This window comes from Crocuta crocuta, unplaced genomic scaffold (genome assembly GCF_008692635.1).
Source record: "Crocuta crocuta isolate KB4526 unplaced genomic scaffold, BGI_CrCroc_1.0 scaffold127, whole genome shotgun sequence".
NCBI classification, from domain to species: Eukaryota; Metazoa; Chordata; class Mammalia; order Carnivora; family Hyaenidae; genus Crocuta; species Crocuta crocuta.
The window spans coordinates 4206930-4222953 of NW_027532008.1; positions in this window are offsets into that span (position 1 = coordinate 4206930).

The following is a 16024-nucleotide window of genomic DNA, read 5'->3' on the forward strand; positions in this document are numbered from 1 at the left end:
GAACAAGTCTTTAGAGCCAAAGTGGGCAGGTGCTCGGCGCGCTGTTGGTGTTTCGGAGATGGGGGGGCCCAGCCTGAATACACCTTCCTGAGGGAAGTGTGAGAAGTCGCTCTTTGTCTTAAGCTTTTGGAAAAGGAAGGCGTCTGTTGGGCCCTTGTATCTGTCCTGTGTGAGGTGGGGAATTTTCTAGTGCTGCTGTGGGCCCTGCAGTTATCTCAGGCCTGGGTGGCAGGAAAAAGCTCCAGGTCTGCATGGTGCAAAAAGTGGTACTGGGTTTGCAGCGCCCGCCCCAGCTTTAAGTTGTTGGGGTTTTTTGTTTCTTTATTTTTGTTTATTTTAGGGAGAGAGAGTGGGGGGAGGGGCAGAGAGAGAGAGAATCCCAAGCAGGTGCCATGCTCAGCGCAGAGCTGGTTGCGGGGCTTGAACCCACAACCAAAGGATCACGACCTGAGCCGGAATCAAGAGTCGGAGGTTCAACTGAGTGAGCTACCGAAGAATGGCCAAGCTCTAAGTTTTTAAATCTTATTTATTTTCTTAGTGCCTGGCCCTGCCCCCACTGTAGCTCTGCTTTCAGAAGAGGCAGGGTCAGTCTCAGGAGGCAGGGACTGCCCAAGTGAGGGCCGGGAGAATTGTGCAGTCCTAATCCCGTGCTGACCCTCTTCTGGGGCTTGACACCCCCCCCCCAACTTTTGCTTTCTCAACCGGGTTTCTCAACCTAGCCACTGCTGACATTTTGGGCCAGATAACTTTTGTATATGGGAGCTTGTCCTGTGTACTGTGGGGTGTTTATCTGCCTCCCTGACCTCTGCCCACAGGATGCCAGGGTTATTCTTGCTGCTGTGACAGCCAAAAATGTCTCAAGACTGCCGAATATCCCGTTGGGGGTAGGGGGAGGGGAATCATCCAGATTAGAGCCGCTGTTAAGGAGATAATCCCGGTTTGAGGGAAGTGACCCTTTTCAAAAGCAGGAAGCAATGAAGTCTTGATTACAAGAACCGCTTGTGGCCTGGCTCGCCTGCTCTTCTTCCAAGAAGCTCTTGGTCTTGCTCCATCGGCTCCAGCATGGTGTTCTCCCCGAGTCAGAGCTGCCCACGGAAGGTGGTGTTCCCGCAGCAGGTCGCGTTCTGCGGGAAGGTTGTGTTACTACCGGATCACTGGGAGGCAACAGTACTATGGCTTAGGGTGTAATACGGTACCGGAAGAACACAGTGGTTGGCGGAAGAGATCCAGCAGGAGGTCGCAGAGTTTTGCTTCAGTTAAAGGCTGCATGGGTTCTTTGTCCTCAAGAGGGGCGCAAGGTTCACTTTTTTTTTTATGTGTGGGGCTACAGCGTATGAATAAACTACGAACCAAGGTTGTTGTGTCACTTAATTTCTTTGATTTCCTTTGATGCATAACATCTGTAGCTTTGTGTTTTGGGGAGTGGGGGGGTATTGACTGATTTGTAGGCAAAACTGTATAATACAATCCACAGCCTATTTTTAAAGGACATTGTTCTTACCCTTCAGGATTAAAGATTAATTGTGACTGTTAAATGGCTCCCAGTGGCAGATTCTACTGCAGGCAGTTCTTAATAGAAGCTTTTTTTTTTTAATGTTTATTTATTTTTGAGAGAGTCAGAATCCAAAGTAGGCTCCAGGCTCTGAGCTATCAGGGCAGAGCCTCACAAGGGGCTGGAACTCACCAACTGCAAGATCATGACCTGAGCCGAAGTTGGAAGCGTAACCAACTGAGCCACCCTAGCGCCCCAATGGAAGATTTTTAATTAACTTTTCCTTTCTCTTTCTCTTTGTTTTCTGTCTCCACCCTTTTTTTTTTACATTTACTGGGGTTCACATGAGTGTCAAATATTTTATAAACATACGTAAGCATCTTTATATTGCTTTTATAATAAAGTGCATGCTTAATTTGTCATTCTTAGCCTTTTTGGGATACATTGTAGAATGAGTGCTTGTTTTTGTCCTTTGTAGGTACAATGGGGCTATTAGAAATAGGAAAAGCCAGTGCAGCTGGATTTTTGGGAGTAGCCAACGTTGACTTGCCAGCCAGTCTTGGAACTGGTCCTGTAGCTAAAGAAAGAAACTTAGGAAGAGCTGTACCAAATAATGCAAAGTTCAAGATAAGTCGGATTAATCCAAACAAAACTTTCCAAAAAACTATTGCCTAAAAGACCTCGATAACCATTTTTATTTGATTTGCCTTAGACTACACTTCTAGAAGCTCTAGCTAAATAGAGTTTGCTAATGTCAAAATAGCAGATCTGAAAATACTAGACAAGCTCACACTTATGAAAATGGGAGAGTAATCAACTTTATATTTAGTGACTAACCATACCAGATTGGGACTGTCCTTGAAAATCCCATGTTCTAAGAAACCCTTCCTGGATGTAACAAGCCCTGGTTTTCAGCAATAAATGCCATAGATTAGGAGACAGGAAGAGATACAACACCCATATTATGCCCCCTTCCCCCCAAAAGGAAGACAACATCATTTTAAGTGACAAATGAATAGGGTGATTATCTGCCTTCTGTTGACCACGGACACTGGCAGCCATGATTTGTGGTTGACCATAATGTATCTATTGTGTCATTCTCTCAGAGCAACTTAAATTTTAATCAAGAGTGTTAACAGCCCAAGTAGTGGTTGCTTTGCACTTTGGATGGAGATAGTGCTAGTTTAATTTCTAACATTGTGCCTATTGTGACCATGTTTTCTAAGAGTTGAGATGATGAAAATGTGAGGGTACACTACCAATGCGAGCATGACCCAGCCAATACCTAGAAAGAAGCCTAAACGTCGGTGTTATTTCAGTGACAGGTGGAAGGACACAACTCAATTAGGGAGGCAAATGACCCACACAGAGCATACTGCACAACATGCGGAAAAGAATTTGGGGTTGGGTACGGTGGAGAAGGGGATGTGAAAATACATATGGAGACTGAATACCACAAGTCTGGGATGAGATGAGTGGTACTTTTGAATCAATTAAAAGTGTCTTCATCTCCTCAAAGGATACCAGCGCTCACTGGAAGATTGAAGCTGCCGAATTAGCCTGGGCAGACCGCACGGATGAACGTGTTCTCCTATCGCTCCTTTAGTCGCTCTGTGAAGCTCCATAAACTTATATTTCCTGATTCAGAGCTTGCAACTAAAATGTCCCATGGACGAAGAAAAGGGGAAGTTTTGATCACAAGTGTATTGATCCCTTCCATCATAGAGCTGATTCTGTATATCTAACTAATAATCATGCCTTATACAGTCTATCAAGTGATGTGTTGTATCATGGCAATAAAGTGTTCCCCCTACCTCTTTGGTTCTTTGGTTTGAAAAATGGAGTTTCAAATAGTCTTCTTGGTTTCTGTGAAGATTCTAATGAAACCCCAGGAAACATTAAACAAAAGGTCGTTGATAGTCCTGTCCAAATTCAATCTAGATGTGGCCCACTTATCTGCATATTCAGCAGACAGTAAGTGTAAATGTCAGCCACTTCCATTCAGTCTATCAAATGAAAACTTCTTACCTGCTAAGTGTCCGGCACACCTTGTACACAGACTGCTGAAAAGGGATGTGATTTACTTTCTTTCTTGTGACATTGATGCTTTCATAATGAAAGTTTTTGGGGACACTTCAGTTTCCCACAGACAGTTTATGAGACTTTGAGTTTGTAGAAATGGAAAGAGACTCCTTAGATATGTGCCTACCAGATGGTTGTCATGGTTACCAGCCAGCCATAGAAAAGATGTTAAAGTGTAAGCCTACCATAAAATCCTATTTTCAAAGTGTGAGAAAAGACGAATGTCCTTCTCTAATTGGGAAATACATTGAAGACAGAAATGGAGAAAAGATTGCCATACAACAAAAATTTATATGCTGTTTCTCCACAACTGCTTGGTGGTATCTGAAGGAGAACCGGTTCATGAGATGGAGCTCCACATCGGGCTCTTCGATGACAGTGCAGAGCCTGGTTGGGACTCTCCCCCACCCTCTCTCTCTCTGCTCCTCCCCTGCTCGCTCGCTCTCTCTCTCTCTCAAAAAGGAATAAATTAACATTTTTTTTTAAAAAATGACAGACATTTTAGACATGGATAACCTCTACGATGAATTTATAGATGCAAAGGACCTGATTGGCAAATAGATGGTCTACCAAAAGAAGCCTATAGATAAATACGGATGAATATTTTGGGAGAGCTGGAAATAAACTCCTACAGGTCTAAAAACCTGCTGCTGTTGTTAGTAAGTAAAATCCTAGGTATACCATATTCAAATATTTTTGTTGAGAAGCTGTTTCAGTTGATGCCATCACATTGGACTGAGCACAGTTGCAATTCAAAAGAATTTTACATTTGACTGTATTAAGTTTTACCACTACATAAAAGAAAAGAAGAATGTCCTAAAGGCCGCAGGCAGTTTAAGAAGTATTATTAGAAAAGGAAACTGAAAGAGTAAAAATATCCTGTATTAGGAGATAGAAAGAAACATGCCATTGTTTTTTTAATAAAAATAGCAACGTCTGGGGCATGTGGGTGGTTCAGTGCCTTAAGCATCTGACTCCTGATTTCAGCTCAGGTCATGATCTCATCATTCATGGGATCAAGCCCCGCATTGGGCTCTACTCTGACAGCAGGGAGCCTGCATAGGATTCTTTCTCTTAACCTCTCTATCTCTGTCCCTTCCCTGCTCGTGCTTGCCCTTTCTCTCTCTCTCAAAACAAACATTAAAAAATGAAAAGAATAGCAATGCCTGTTTAGTTAATCCTATTGTATTTAGTTTCTCCTTTTAAAAAGTCACATATATTGGCATCTTAAGATGCCAAATAATAATAAAGATTAGGGGTGTCTGGGTGGCTCAGTTGGTTAAGTGTCCAACTCTTGATTTTAGCTCAGGTCATGATCTCAACGTTCGTGAGTTCAAGCCCCATACAGGGTGCCACACTGACAGTGTGGAGGCTGCTTGGGATTCTCTCTCTCTCCCTTTCCCCCCCCACACTCTCTCTAAAAATAGATAAATAAACTTAAAGTTTAAAAAAAGAATAAAGATCAATATAGTCTTCAAAATTTTAATATTCAAATTGTTTTTTGAATTATCTATTGTATTATTATTAAATTAATTAGTTAATTATCTATTGTATTAGAGAAGACAATAAAAATATTGTTATATATTTCTCATACATTATTTGTTTAATTAGTCCTATTACTAACTGTCAATGTTAACTATTCCTATTTAAATAATAGCATTATGTAACTGAAACATAAATAATGGAACATATATTTTCAAGTTTTTCATATTTTTATGTTAAAGTTATAATACTTGTGTATAATTATTTGCTATTATGGTGCATGTGTATGTTTTTCAGTTTGTTTTAGCTTTGTCTAACATTGGCTGTCCCTACAGTCAGTCCTTTTGCCCTTCTTAACTATGGAATTTTGGTCCCTGTTTTAAGTGGATTCTCTTTGGGATTTTACCCCCTTCAATACCAATTATCTTTTGCTAAAGAGAACCACCAAATAATTACTTTTGGCTGAGGGGATGAGGAAGGACCTTGTAGGCTAAATTGGTCTGTTGAAATAAAATGGATACTAGGCTTGTGAATTTTAATTTAGTCTATGTCTTGTAAATCCCTCTGATAATCATAAATGAAACTTAAATTGTTCTTTTAAAATGGTGTAAGATATGGGGCGCCTGGGTGGCTTAGTCGGTTAAGCGTCCAACTTTCGCTTAGGTCATGATCTCGTGGTTCGTGGGTTCGAGCCCCGCGTCGGGCTCTGTGCTGACTGCCAGCTCAGAGCCTGGAGCCTGTTTCAGTCTGTGACTCCCTCTCTCTCTGACCCTCCCCTGCTCACGCTGTCTCTCTCTCTCTCCTAGAAATAAATAAAAAACATTAAAAAAAATTAAAAAAATAAAATGGTGTAAGATAATCACTCTTAACCAATCCCCTGCTGTCAGGAAACCCCCATTGTAATAACCCATCATTGCAAAGTTAAACAACTCCCACAGTCTCATATTATAAGCCATCCTGTAATGACATGCCTTTGAAGTTCTTGCTATTTTTGGTTTGAAGTTTTCCACCTTGTGAACTTTCCTTTGTATGTATGATAAACTCAACATTTTAATTTGATCTGATTTTATTTTTGACAGTTTCTGGTGTCAGAAGTGGGATCTGAAGAGCCTCAAGGTTGGTGAGTAACCGGGTGCCAGTACCTACTAAGCCCATTGTTCTCATTGCTTTCTCACCAACCACAGAGTTCTAGGGTAAGTCTCTCCTGGATCAGAGTTCTGTTCTCTGTGTTTTGAGCTCTCTGATTTTATTGTGTATATCTATGTTTTGTTCAAGCTTCTTGGTTACCCTTTTGTCTGTAAGTTAGGAAAACCTATAATTCCCTGAGTTTCTAGATGGCAGTAAAATTTTTGAGATCCCTATAGATACAGCCATTTTAGAGACTCTAAGGCAAAGATTCATTCCAATTGGTCTAAAACCCTTTCCCCACTTCTTTCAAAAACTCTAACTTCCTATATGTATGTCCACTTAATAACCAGGATCTTATTCCCTCTTTGGAAAAATGGGTGCATTCTACATAGGATAACTTGGAATTACAGTGGCCACTTTGGGGAACCTTTAACTTAAATCAGATAGTCCACTTTAGAGATTCCCCTGAAAGAGATGATCCTGAACCTTGCAAAAATAATAGAATGTTTTATTCCTTGTTTGGTATGGAGGTCTCCAAAAGACAAAATGACTCTAAAATAGACTCCCTAGGGGTGCCTGCGTGGCTTAGTCCATAGAAAATATGACTCATGATCTTGGAGTTGTGGGTTCAAGCCCCATGTTGGGCGTAGAGCTTACTTAAAAAGAATAAAGGGGCATCTTGGTGGCTCAGTTGGTTGAGCATCTGACTTTGGCTCAGGCATGATCTCACGGTTCATGGGTTTGAGCCCCACATCAAGCTCTGTACTGACAGCTCAGAGCCTGCAGCCTGCTTCAGATTCTGTGTCTCCCTCTCTCTCTCTCTGCCCCTCTCCTGATCATGCTCTGTCTCTCAAAAATAAACACATGCTAAAAAAATTTTAAAAGAATAAAAAAGAATAGAATAGAATAACAGTAAATTGAATTGAATTAAAAAATATAAACTCTCTAGAGGAATCATTACAACAAGCCAATGAAAACCTTAAGGCCAAATCTCTGACATGAGTGACTTGAGCAATCTCCAGCTAGTCCCTCTGCTCCTCTTTATTCTCCTTTATATGATTATTCTAAACCCACTAACCACTTTGATCTTTTACCTTTTCCCTCTAAACCCCTTAAATATAAGATGTCCTAAGATAAGACCTTCTAATGAACCAGAGATTTTTAGCCTCAGCAGAATTTAAAACATGATCTCAAACCAAACTTTGAGCCATTGTAAATGATTTTCCAGAATCCAAAAAGGACCAAACTAAAATGATAGAAGAAGTGAAAATTCTTTTTGGTGCCTATGATCCTAGACTACCTGATTTTTACTAGTTTGTTAGCTTGATAGTTTTGCAAGTTTGATAGCATCCAAAAGATGCTCAAAAATGGCTTCAAGAAATATATTGTAAAGTCCCTACCTAAGATTTTGAGGATCCCACCAAACATGCTTCCAGAGATAAATAAAAATAGCAAAAAGAAAAAATAAGTCAACTGCTTCTTGAAGCAGTTCCCAAAGTTTTTTCCTATGAGAACACAATGAGCTGTAATACAGCCCTGTAAACAGAAAAAGGATGAGCCAGTGGCAGACTTCTGAACTTATTTAGAGTTATTATTTAGATAATGCCCTGGTCACAAAAGACTCTGGGAGAAGTTTTGCCCTGTATGCCCACTTTGTTAAGGGGCGTCATGTAGACCCCAATGATTTGTTAAAGGAATGTGATTTCGAATGAGACATCACTCCTCTCCCAGAGCTTCAATCTCTTGCTGAACATTTTGAAAGAATAATAGAACAGAAAAAAAGGTTATCAAATGAATAAAGTCATGGCCCTAGAGCTGCAACAATTATGGGGACCTCGATCCAACTTCAAGGGATCCAATTTTGTCCCAAGCTGATAGAGATTCCTGTCAATACTGTAATCAAAAGAGACTTTGGAAAAAGAATTGATCACTTTTAAATAGAGGGCCTGTTAAACAATCCAGTAAGACAGTGTCCTCAGCTCCCAGATTCTGTTGATAGAATCACTGTCAACAGTGATAGGGCTCTGAGAAGTTGCCTAGTAAGCTACTTCAGTAATTTCTTAAATCAAGGAAAATTAAACTAAACTTACATGGAGAAATTTCTACCACGCTGATAGATACTGGAGCAACTCTATTGACTTTAAACCCCGCCATTATACATGAAGAACTACCTTGGAGTAATAAAAATATCTTTGTGGTGGGAGTTTCTAGTCAAGTTCAGAGTCCCTTTACTGGAACCCATCCCTGGTATCCTTGGCCCTTTCTCTGAAAGTCATACCTTTCCATTATGTGATACTGCCCTTGTGAATTTCCTAGGTAGAGGCCTGCTTTCTATATTAGGAGGCCACATAAAATTTTCCTCAGGAGAGACAGTTTCCAGACTCATCAGACACTGAATCATTATGTGTTCTCAAAGTCCATATTGATTGTCCTGAGGAGACTCTTAAATTCGATGGAAGTGTAGATGCCATAGATCTCTCCGAAATCCCTGCTACTCTGTGGGCCTTTTCCACCGATACGGGAAAAAAATCAGAAGTGTCAAACCCATTAGAATTCAGATTAATCCTTCTAAACTGCTTCCTCAGTACCCCTTAAAACCTGAGGCCACAAAAGCCTCACTCTTATAGTAGAAGATTGAATAAGTCAGAGGCTTCTTATTCCTTCTTATTCCCAGAGGCTTGTCTTTTATAATGTAAATAATAACTGTATTTTTAAACTTTTAAACTCTTGATAATGGAAAACGTCAGACATATACAGAAGTAAATATTGCAGGATAATAGAAGCTCATCTACTCATCATGTAGCTTCAAGAACTATCAACACTTGGCCAATCTTGTTTCATCTATACACGTATCCAACCCTCCTTCTCACTGGATTCTTTTGAAGCAAATCCTAGATGTTCTATTATTTTATAGGCAACAAAGAACTCCTGAAGAAAACCACATTCACAAAGACTTAGCCAAATACTGCCAGTTAGCACCAGCGCCTAGAGGACAGCAGAGCCCACAAAACCCTGAGCCTCAATCGAGGAAATGTCAATAACTTGCTAACGTTTAAGTTTCTAACTTTGCAGTTAAACATTCTTCGGGTTATCACCCAACCCTGTGAGATACCAAAGCCAATTTTTACAATGCTGTCTAGAAAACTTTTTTTTTTAATTTTTAATGTTTTATTTATTGAGAAACAGAGGGAGACAGAGCATGAGCATGGGAGGGGCAGACACAGAACCTGAAGCAGGCTCCAGGCTCCAAGCTATTAGCACAGAGCCTCACACGGGGCTTGAACTCATGAACAGCAAGATCATGACCTGAGCTGAAGTCAAACACTCAACCGACTGAGCCACCCAGGTGCCCCTAGAAAATTCTTAATATCTCACTAAAGTTTAAGTTTACAGTGTTTTAAAGTTCAATCCATATGGATAATGGAATGAGAATTGAACTGGAAGTAGATGTGGATTAGCCCCAGTTCTAATTACTTTAGTCTGTCCGAAAGCAAATCATGTAAAACTTGGAGCCTGTTCCCTCGGAGGATGACTATGATAACTTCAAGCTCTGCGTCTCTAAGTCTTTAACAGCTTGACTTTTAGTAGCACTACCTCTTGTTGGGATTAGAAGAGGAAGCTTAAGTGCTCTTCACAGAATTACTGTAGTTGAAAATGCCTTAAGAATAAGGTTAAGATGTAGCAGCTGTGACGGTTTCTCAGCCTTCCCTTGTTTTTGATGGACAGGTTTGAGGAGTACTGGTCATGAATATTGTAGGTGTTGATGATTTCTTATATGTAACATCTCACGATTAAAAATTACTAATCAGCTATAGTAACACCTAATAGGATTACCTCAAATGTGCGCGCGCGCATACACACACCACCACCACCACCACCACCTCCATGCTATCATTTTAGTGCAAGCCACCATCATATCTCACTCTAACCACCTCAGTGGTCTCCCTACTTTATCTTAGGCCTCCACTCCCCCATCCCTTCTCCACAGAACAGCCAGAGAGGCTTTAAAATGTGAGTCAGATTCTCTGACTTCTGTTGGAGAATTTCTGTTCTCCAGTGGCTGCTTGTCTTGGGGAATAAAATATCACAAGAGCATTCATGCGCTGGCTCCTGGCCACCTCAGCAGCACCACCACTTAATTACTTTACTCCTGGCTCAGTCACACTGGCTGCAGACCCTGAAACACACCAGGCTCCTGCCCTACAGTCTTCGTACTTGGCCTCTCTACTGGGAAAGTCCTCCTCCACACGCCCCCCAGGGCGGTGAGCTCCTTCACTCCTTTCAAATCTTTGCTCAGAGGCTCCCTTTTAAGAGAGGCCTTCCTCACTCCCTATCTTGCAAAGCACTCTCCCCCACAAGTTATTTCTCCTCAGCTTTGTTTCAAAATATGTATCACTACCTGACGTTATAGTCTTTGTTTATTTGCTTATTGTCTGTCTCTTCCATGAAAATACAAGTTTCATCACACCAGTCATTTTATCCAGTTTTGTTTATTGCTATACCTCAGGCTCAAAGTTAACACTCAACAAACACTGGCTGAATAAGTGAATTAACGAATAAAATACTTTTTAAAAAATTTTTTAAATTATTGAGAGACAGAGCAAGAGCAGGGGAGGAACAGAGAGAGAGGAGACACAGAATCTGAAGCAGGCTCCAGGCTCTGAGCTGTCAGCACAGAGCCTGACGTGGGGCTTGAACTCACAAACCATGAGATCATGACCTGAGCTGAAGTCGGACGCTTAACCGACTAAGCCACCCAGGCTCCCTGATACTTTTTTTTTTTTTTTCTTAAACAAGCAAGTTGAATTGTTAAATAAGCTAGTTCAGGAATGCCTAGGTGGCTCAGTCGGTAAAGCCTCTGACTTCAGCTCAGGTCATGATCTCATGGCTTGTTGGGTTTGAGTCCTGCATCAGGCTCTGTGCTGACAGCTCGGAGCCTGAAGCCTATTTTGGAGTCTGTCTTCCTCTCTCTCTGCCCCTCCCCCACTCACACTCTGTCTCTCTCTCTCAAAAATAAATAAATATTAAAAGTTTTTAGTTAAAAAGGTAGTTCACAGTCTGGGACTCCTGAACTCCTAGATGTCTTTGGAGGTAGCAATTTTCTGAATTTCTAAAGGTCTGGTCAGATTATGAGTTAAGAGCAGGGACAGTGGTTGTTTCATGGATATGACCCAGAGTCTGGAACAGTTCCTGGAATACACTGAGTGCTCAATAGACCCATTCTTATTACAATAAATTGGGTTGGAATGGCAATGTGGGAAATAAGGAATCCATTTTCTCAAAGTCTTTGTGATAGCAGCATAGTTGAGAGGCAGAGAAATACTAAGAAAGTTTATATACAAAGACAATAACCGCAAATTAAAATTATCTTTCTGTAAAATCTGTTATGCTAAATTGTATCCATCTCTCCCAATTCATATGTTGGAGCCCTAACTGGAATATTTCAAGATAAGGCCTTTAAATTTTTTTTTAAATGTTTTTTATTATTTATTTCTGAGAAAGAGAGACAGCGTGAGCAGGGGAGGGTCAGAGAGAGAGGGAGACACAGAATCCGAAACAGGCTCCAGGCTCTGAGCTAGCTGTCAGCACAGAGCCCAACCCGGGGCTCGAATCCATGAACCGTGAGATCATGACCTAAGCCGAAGTCAGACGCTCAACCGACTGAGCCACCTAGGTGCCCCAAAGATAAGGCCTTTAAAGGAGTCATTAAATGGGGTCATATGTGTAGGCTCGCATTCAATAGGACTTGGTGTCCTTTTAAGAAGAGGAAGAGACACCAGGAGCACACATGCACACAGAAAAGGCCATGCGAGCACGTGACAACATAACCATCTGCAAGCTAGGAAAGAGAGGCCTCACCAGAAACTAACCCTGCCAGCACCTTGCTTTTGAACTTCCAGCCTCCAAAACTGTGGAAAAAAAATAAATTTCTGTTGTTTAGGCTACCTAGTCTGATATCAATCACCATAAGTAAAGATATTAATCACTTTAGAATGTGAAGGATAATAAGGAAGGTACACCTCTCCCCCTATGTTTTGGGGAGTGACATCAAATTCATTGTTTTATGTAAAATCCATAAAATTTATTTATGAAAATCCATAAAATAAAACTGTATTTCAGTTTTAAACAGTAGAGGGGTGGCTGGGTGGCTCAGGTAGTTGAGCATCTGACTCTCGATCTCAGCTCAGGTCTTGATCTCAGGGTCGCGAGTTCAAGCCCTGCATTGGACTCTGCACTGGGCGTGAAGACTAAAAAAAAAAAAAAATCAATAAATTGGTTCTCTTTCATTTAAATAATGCTCATAATTTAAAAGTCCCAGAAAAATAAATTCACAATCAAAAGTTTTCTCTACAATTAGTTATAAAAGTGAAACCTTGGCAATTTGATAGCTTGTTCATTTTTTACTTCTTTTAAGTATTATGGGGGAAAAAAAAACATTGATCTTTCAGAATTTTCAATGAAAATAATACTTGGGTATTAACACCAAACTTCCCCCACAATAACAACCTATATACAACCATGTTTGGGGACTAAATTGTGTTTATGCTTTTCTTAAGCAATGGAGTTCATTTTGGCCGTTTATTAAGAATTGTGCAAGAAAACTGCCTATTCATTTTCCATATTTTGTTTGGCATACACAACTGTGACAGAGAAAGAGAAAACCGTGGAATGCGTTTGCAGTGCGTGGAACTGTGGCATCAGCATTTAAACACTGCCACACACTGTCCATCTGTGTGTCCTGCAGCTAAAAGACGATAGGCTTCTGCCCTTAGACTCTGAAACACAAGCACTACTAGGTTCACAAACTGTCAATTCTTAGAAAGACTCCTCAAAAAGGAAAGCATAAAAAATCTTAAGACTGGAATAGTATCTTCTCATTAAGATTCCGCGAAGCACATGATTGTAGTTGTGACAAAGCCATCTTTAGGAGCACACTGTTGGCAGTTTAACAAGTAGAGGCCCTTCCAGGAAGATTTAAAATATACTGTGTTAAACTTCTTGATGCATTTGAAATTTTTACTTTACAAATTTCATGACATTCTTTATCAGTGCTAATTTTATGTGATGCTACATGAAACCAAGTTCTCTAAAAGAATTGGTTGAAATTAAAGTGTATTTGCCCTTTTCTAAAAACCGTGTAATTCCAGATGCTTGTGATGTACTTCACGGTAGGAATCATATTTAATTTGGTTTCATTTTGGGGGCTCCTTTGTGGCTCAGTTGATCAAGCATCTGACTTTGGCTCATGTCATGATCTCATGGTTCATGGGTTCAAACCCCCTGTCAGCTGTGCTGACAGCTCAGAGCCTGAAGCCTACTTTGGATTCTGTGTATCTTTCTCTCTGTCCCTCACCCCTCAAAAATAAAGAAACATTTTCAAAAATTAGTTAATTTGGTTTCATTCTTCCTGTAACTGGTAAAAGAGGCAATACTGAGAAATGCTTGTTGCTGGCTGAATAAATGAATGGATGATCAAGCATAATTCAGAATTTTAGGAATTTCTAGAAAATACCAGATCCTTAAAGAAGTTACCATTTGCTAGGGCGCCTGGGTGGCTTAGTCGGTTAAGCGTCCGGCTTTTGCTTAGTTCATGATCTCACGGTTCGTGGGTTCGAGCCCCACATCGGGCTCTGTGCTGACTGCCAGCTCAGAGCCTGGAGCCTGTTTCAGTCTGTGACTCCCTCTCTCTCTGACCCTCCTCTGCTCACGCTGTCTCTCTCTCTCTCTCTCCTAGAAATAAATAAAACATAAAAAAAAGAAAAGAAGTTACCATTTGCTTCTAGTCTCCCCATTTTCTGAAAACAATATGTAGATGGAATGTTTCAAATAGCACTAAAATAAAATCCTTGTTTATTCTCATTACCTTGAACAGAAAAACTGAACCAGGATGTGTTACTCTTTGCTATTATCATAAGTCGTTAATTTTAATAAAATCTAGCATGAAGCAGTTCCAATCAACATAGAAGTAGCAAATTAAAAAATGTCTGTGCATGTAATGTAAACTCAATATTAACTCCATTCATTTGAATACTGGAAGCTTCTAATATGGTAAGAGAAGATCAAATGCTGGAGAAAATACTGACTGGTCTCATTTTAAACTCATGATCATAAATTCAAGTGGGTCTGAAAGATGCCTCACTGTCCTATTATGTCTAGTCAGTGTCACCCTAGATGACTGTGCTGGTCCTTCTTTATCTTCAGACCCTAGTACCTCCTGCCTCTCCAGTCTCAGCTACTGGGGGGCAGGGGTGGAGATCACAAGGGGACTTCCCTAAGTGTTCACCACTGAGCTATCCTACCTCCACCTGTAGTCATGCTCTGCCTTCCCATCTGTCCTAGTTCATACAGACTAGGTGGCTTATAGTAACAAAAATTTTCTTGCCATTGTTCTGAAGGCTGAAAGTCCAAGATTGAGGTACCAATATGGTCAGGTTCTGGTGAAGACCTATGGGTTACAGGCTGCTGACTTCTCACTGTGTCCTCACTTGGTGGAGGGGTGAGGGATCTCTCTGGGGTCTGCGTTAGAAGAGCACTATTCCCAATCATGAGGGCTCTACTCTCATGACCTAATAGCCTCCCAAAGGCCTCACCTCCTAATTCAATGACTTTAGGGGTTAGATTTCAACACATGAATGGAGAGGGCACAAACATTCAGACCTACCTTTTATGTTGGACAAACTCTCTGTGCTCCCATGTAAGGCCAGGTCCTCTACTTGTTCACTAGACTATCCTCACTCCTCCTCAAGGATGTGAACCCCACAACTGTCTATAGTCTCTCTCCTGCATCATCCATTTTCTCTTTTCTACTAGATTATTTCCATCAGTGTATGAATACACTGTAATATGGCCCGTCTTAAAACAAACAAAAGCTTGATTCAACCACCTTTCCTAGCTATCATCCCAATTCTTTGTTTCTCTTTACAATAAGACTCCTCTAAATTCATACCCACTGTAATTAAAAAGAGAGAGAATATAAGGTGTTGGCAAGGATGTAGAGAACTTGGAACCCTCATACAATGTTGGTGGGAATGTCAGATGGTGCAGCCATTGTGGAAAACAGTCTGATGATCCCACAAAAACTTAAACATAGCATTATCAAGTGACCAAGCAATTCCATTCCTAGGGATTTACTGAAGAGAACTGTAGACACATGTTCATACAAACACTTGTACATGCTCGTAGCAGCATTATTCATAATAGCCCCAAAGTAGAAACAACCCACTGTCCATCAACTGATGAAGGGATAAACAATATGTGAAAACATATAATAAAACCCCCTACAAAATGTAGTATAACCATACAATGGAATATTACTCAGCCAGGACAAGGAATGAAGTACGGATATGTGCTACCACATGGATGAACCTTGAAAACATGCTAAGTGAAAGAAGCCAGAGACAAAAGACCACATGTTGTTTGATTACTTTTATATGAAATGCCCATAATAGATAAATCCGTACAAAGAGAAAGTAAATTAGTGGTCGCAGGGCACTGGGGAAGGAAGGGAATAAGGTATGATTGCCAATGGGTAGGGGACTTTTTTTGAGGGTGATGAGAAAGTTCTGGAATTAGTGGTGATGATTGCACAAAATTGGAGATACACTAAAAGCCACTGGATTGTATACTTTAAAAGGATGAGTGTTCTGGTAAGTACATTGTATTTCAATTTTAAGAGTTCTCTAATTTGTCTAAACCTATCTTGACTCCTCTTTTCCCAAATTTTCTCTCGAGCCTACTGGTTTTCATTACCACCAAAATTACTATTGTCAGTGTCACCTATTCCCTGTTGTTTCCTGTAGGGTGCATGTGGTTTTTTAAGTAGACTCCACATCCAGCATG